Source organism: Meriones unguiculatus, chromosome 16, assembly GCF_030254825.1.
Source record: "Meriones unguiculatus strain TT.TT164.6M chromosome 16, Bangor_MerUng_6.1, whole genome shotgun sequence".
In the NCBI taxonomy this organism is placed as follows: Eukaryota; Metazoa; Chordata; class Mammalia; order Rodentia; family Muridae; genus Meriones; species Meriones unguiculatus.
Genome location: NC_083363.1, coordinates 49,387,948 through 49,393,947, shown reverse-complemented (window position 1 = coordinate 49,393,947; position 6,000 = coordinate 49,387,948). Strand labels below are relative to the sequence as shown.

The 6,000-nt window shown below is 36.6% G+C and overlaps 1 long non-coding RNA gene across 1 annotated transcript in view; it reads left to right on the top strand.

Annotated features, from left to right (window-relative positions):
* Positions 1-2,536: 2,536 nt before the first annotated feature.
* The window catches only part of LOC132648239 (uncharacterized), a 31,451-nt gene continuing 27,987 nt past the window's right edge, over positions 2,537-6,000 (top strand). The window contains exon 1 of the long non-coding RNA XR_009586610.1: positions 2,537-2,624. This is a non-coding gene — a long non-coding RNA (uncharacterized LOC132648239). The remainder of the gene's footprint in view (positions 2,625-6,000) is intronic.

Below are 6,000 nucleotides of genomic sequence, written 5' to 3'. Positions count from 1 at the left end.
CTGGTGCCTTAGAAGGCAGGCCCATATTGTTATTATGTCTGTTTGTTTGTAGGTGTGGGGTAGGGCGCTCTTCTTATTTTTGGTGGGCTTAGGTCGGGTATAGTTACTGGTACATACCATAACTTAATATTAAGACTTTATTGTTGAAGACACTAAATACATTGGCAACAGGACATGAAAAAGTCAAGCTGGTACCAATCTGGAAGTTTTCTTTCTGCTGATTAACTTTCTTAGTACCAGAAAATCCAGTCTAGACTGCTGGAATATACCCCCCCCAACATACACACACACACATAATTTTCAAACTGTGACTATTGTGAGCTACAATAACAAACACTGTGAAAACCATGCCTATAGGTGAAAGGGTAAAAGACTGGTACATACATACATTATGGAGTAACCAATCACTCCCTACTTAGCTTTAAGGCCCAGTTAACCAGAGAAAACACAAGTCTAGCACTGTACATCTTGCCGACAACACGTTGTTATGGAGCCCACAAGCCACAGGGATGAAACTACTGCTTCTCCTTGGTTGACTAGGCAGACATACTATCAAACTGCCCTGTAAATTTCTATCTCTACATACATAGAGTAAGTCATCTCTCAGACACGACCAGACAAGTTTCATTGTGCAATGGATGGCAGTTAAGAAACTCACAACTAATAAAATGTCAGAGAGTAAGTGTCTGTGGAATGCTCAATATAAAAGAGTTATCATGAAAGAGGAAACAGAGAGGTGGATTTCAGGGAAGACCAGAACAAAACAGGATCTTCTGGATCTTCTGGACAGGACCTCTGTGCTCACGAACTCATAGTAGCTGTCATTGCGTGCAGAAGACCTACTGCCCAGTTCCAGCATGGAATGAGTGGCTCATGAGACCCCACTAGATTAGCCTGTGTGCAGGCCTTTGGTACATTTTCTTGATTGATGATTGATGATTGATGATAAAGGCCCAATTGTAGTCAGGGTTACCCCTGGGCTGGTGTTCCTGGGTAGTATAAAAAGGGAGAATGAACAACAGCAAGTCAATTTCTTCCACGGCCTCTGTGTCAATTCGTGCCTGTAGGTTCCTTTACGGGATTTTTTGAATATCCTGAAAACCTCGATTTCTCTCAGCAACAGATTGTGACCTAAGAGTTAGTTGGAAGGTGAAACAAACATCTTCCTACCAAAGTTGTTTAAGGTCATGGTAATTTAGCATAGCATGATAAGCCTTAACAAAGACATCCACTGTGAGACTGTGCCTTGGACAGGAGCTCCGCAGGGAGAGCAACAGAACCAGAAATTTGAACACAGGGGTCTTCCCAGACACTCATACTCCAACCAAGTACCAGGCATGGAGATAACCTAGAACCCCTGCACAGATGTAGCCCATGGCAGTTTAGTGTCCAAGTGGGTTCCATAGTAATGGGAAGAGGGACTGCCTCTGACATAATCTGATTGGCCTGCTCTTTGATCACTTCCCCCTGAGGGGGGAGCAGCCTTACCAGGCCACAGAAGATGACAATGCAGCCACTCCTGATGAGATCTGATAGACTAAGATCAGAAGGAAGGAGAGGAGGACCTCCTCTGTCAGTGGACTTGGGGAGGGGCATGCGTGAAGAAGGGGGAGGGAGGGTAGGACCGGGAGGGGAGGAGGGAGGGGCTTACGAGGGGATACAAAGTGAACAAAGTGTAATTACTAATAAAAAAAACAAATTAAAACAAAACTAAACTAAATTTATTAAATCTCAACAAGGCTGTCTAAGCAGGACAAGGACAATTCCAATACCACTTAATACTCTAACATAAATAAGGAAATCTCACTGATCCACACTCCTAAAGGAAGACCTATAAGCAATTAACAACTGATAAAAGCAGTTCCCCAGTGAACTGCCTTCTGATTGATTATCCAATACTAAATGGTCAGTGCTAGAAATATGTAAGTACAATCAACACTGAACAGAATCATCAGGTGACATTTATACGTTGACATGAATATATAAAAACAATGTTTATAAAAGAAGAGGCCACAAATTTGGGAGAGCCAGAGGCAGGTATGGGAGAAATAAGAGGGAAGGGAGAAAGGTAGAAATGATTAAACTATAATTAAGTAAAATTTAAAAATAAATTTTAAAAAAGAAATGTCCACTTACAAAAGAAAATTGAAGTAAATGTCTTAGAAAAGAAATAGGTATTAATTGAGGAGAGAATATTCCATAGCTTGGTAAGGGGTTTTGATTACATGAGATTGTCATTCTTTACTGGATAGTGTAGGTTGCACATGGCTCTGTGAAAAAGAACATTGAGGCAGTAAGGAGGAAACATGTTATTTGCCTTTCTTCTCTTTATTAAAGTGGGTGCTTTAAGCTAAACAAGACTCCTAGCAGATGTCCGGGCATCCAACGCCCGCTTTGCTGCTATATCTTCCTTTTGTGACAGTTTCATGACTGTACTGGGGCAGCATCTGCTGGGCTGAGTGAGCCCTCATCTGTTTCCATAGCAACATCAATGATGCCTTTTGTTTTTCTTTCATCCTCACTCAAAAATTCTCAACTGTGATCTACGCTCAAAATGTAGATTACAGAGAACACCTCCATGGAATGCTGAGATTCACCTCATCCAATTCTCTTCTATCTATATGGTAAGTAAAAAATAATACCATGAAGTCTTTTCCTTCATAAAAATCAATTTATATGAAATTGCATTGACTTATTCTAAAATGTTTCTTTAATACTATAGATTATCTATTCTAATTTTTATATTTATAGCTTAGTAAGCTTTTGGAGTAGATGTGCTGTATCTATATGATATATATCTCATATATATATAACATAAGAATTTAGCTACTGCCATCTTTCTATTTATATCTTTCAAAAATTTTAAAACGTAAGACAGTTTTGTCATTTTTTTGGGGGGGCAAAGTCAGATAATTGACTGGGTATGCAACATATAATAATTAAATCAGAGCAGTGCATTCTTATCATCAGTTACAAAACTGTAACCTTTAAAACTTTTTCTAATTACTCCCAACCATGGCCTAGACATTCTGAAGCTGATGTTTTGCCTTCTCTGTTTATTGAACCCTGAAAATCCTTCTTGCTCTCTCAGTGTGCTGTGTATATCTGTTTTCCAAGTTCTTTCTTTCCATCACCCTCTGATCCTCCCAGCATCTAGTGATAACTACTCAATTTTGTCTTCGTGTAACAACTTAGTTTCTACAAATAACTGAGAAAATATAGCATTCACATTTTTTTTTCCTCTCTGTCTCTGACCTGCTAGCATATAGTGGAAAAGAGTTTAGTCATGACAAGCAATTCCTAGGAGTTACCAAGTATGGCAGTATTAATTAGCCAACAATTTGACCCATTGCACATATATTACTGAAGCACCAAGTATGTTTTCTGCACACAAGTAATTTAAAGGGTAGATTCAACAAGAGACAATCAGACATTACGTATCTCTGAGAAACTTGATCACACACAGGGTGGCAGAGCTGGAATTTCTTGGATGATGAGGCATGTTGATGATGATGACTGTGCTTTGGCATCTAGGAATTTCTTTTTGTTGGAACCAATGTGCTTGTCCTTGCAGAGACTCTACTTTTCGAATATTCTTTTGCCTTTGGGAAGCAAGGCAACTTCATAAATAATTTCCTTGGCATATATATAAGCAAAGATAAATTGCTTACTATTTCACATATTTAAGAACCTTCAATGATCTCATAAACCCATTAGTGCTCCACAGACAAATATTCTAAGCCCAGAGACAGACTATTTACACTATACCAGATAATTTCTGAAAATCCCTGCTGTAAGTAAAGTTAAATCTGGACCCCAAGTATAGGTTAATTAATGAAACTCTATCCTCTCTTCTGGAAAATTATGCATATAATCATTCTAAAAGTGGGCTATAATATACAAACATAACTTCATGCATGATTTTATATATATGTGTATATACACATTTCACTAATTTCTTAAATATGTCACAGTGATTTCATTGCTGTATCATACTTAGCATTAATGAAAATTGTCTATACACTGCATTTATGTGTCAGTGTCTCTTTTTTCACATTTTTTGTGATAAAAATGAAGTGATAGAAGATTAATCTCTCTTGTATTTGCTCTAAGTCACTCTATAAAGTAATATGAAGGTGGTTGAAGAAGGCAATTATAAGATTTAGTTTTCTTTCTGAGAAGCTCAAAGTACTTATCTGTTGTTATTCAATTGATTTTATAAGATCCCCTTGAGACTTGTGGAAAACAGCTCCTTTATAACAAGAGGAATTAATGCGGAAACACCACATACTGTGGTAACGGTAAGAACAAGGGTATGAGTCACAACCTCTGTGTTTATGAAATGTTCTCAGCCCATTAGTTACCCTGGTCTGTCCTCGTGTTTGCTCAAACTGCCTCCTCGATAGGCTTCCAGAATAGAGATGGTTTAAAAAGGCTAAATATCTTATGAAACTCCTTCCTTGAAGTGAAAACAGCAATCATTTCGTGTCAATTAGCTTCATTCATGGATTAACCCCGGTCTTCAAAGTTCTCTATGAGACTGTGAGGATCACTATCAAAATGTCAAAGCACAAAGGTTAGGCTAAACTGTTTAAGAATACACCATTACATTTTTATCCTTTGATTAAATGCCTTTGGTTATTTTATTGTGTCTTCCAACATCATGTGTTTTCTAACTCTCTATATTTTTCATGCATCATCTTCTTCCAAACTATTTTATTTCCCATGAGATGAGCATCATTTGGCTTCCTACTTGTTTGTGGATTGTTGTGGTTTTGCCTCATTACTTTTACCTCGTTCTTTCTCCTTTCATACCATCATCTCCATCAAGTTACTGTTCCAAATCAGTATTCCATGAAACTTCAAACTTAGTTACCTCTCTTACTTATAAATTTAAGTTACATTTCTATTTATGTTGTAGGGTTATTTACACTTTTTAATGCACTGGTTCCTCTTCCTTTGGATTTTTTCAACCCTTTCTATCATTCCATTTCTTTTTAGCCAAGACATTAATTTTTTTAAAGGAGGAGAACAATGACTTATCCTATCCCAAATGACAACTAAAATTGTTTGTGTGTACTTTGTTGCGGTGATTAGAAGCAGTGAACCTAAGGCTTCACGCATGCTAAGCATGTGCTCTACCACTGGGCTAATAAACAATTCCAACCCAGTGTTTGTTTACATCTTATGTGCATAGTAAATATACAGTGAGGAAGTGTTATTTTACCAGCTGTCATAAGTGAATTTGAGACTAATTTAAGGCTTATGAAACTTTCAAATATTTGAAAAATATTCATTTGTATCTATTTAGAATTAAAATATGAAAATTGTACATTCTTACATCTTCAAATAAAAGTACAAGTGGAACTCTGATGTTTTTCCAATTTTTAGCACCAAGTCTAAAATGTTATACCATATTTGTCAACTGGACATTTTACCCTGTTGTTTGTCCAGGCACAAGCCCAAAGAATGCTCAAAAACATTTGAAAACTTTATATTCTGTCTACTGAGTGGCCACACCCATGCATAATTATTATTTTTACTGCAACTGTGAGGTAAATTGATAACTGATCATGTTCATGATTGTAACCTTTATTTGCAACTCTTTACCCCATAACTGCCCTAGACCACTTTATTTCTCTGAGTTGTTCCTATATAGCTCACTGATTTTTTTTCTCTAATAGCCAACATTTCAACGAAACAAGTTTCTACTGAGTCATTATCATCAATGTACTGTTGTTAGTGGATCCACAATGCATATCAAAATGTGTAAGAAGTTATAAAATGTGAGTCATTTTATCAGGATATTCCAGTGTAGAAATTTAGTCTAAAGAAGCAATCAAAATTATGCACTGACATTCATGTATAAAGATGTCAGTTGTAGCATTATTTAAAAGTCAAAATGTTCTGAACATAAATGAGGCAAAAAAAATATAGTCTATTTATAAATATGGAAACACATTAAGAGTAAAAAATACTTTAAATGAATATTATATTTCA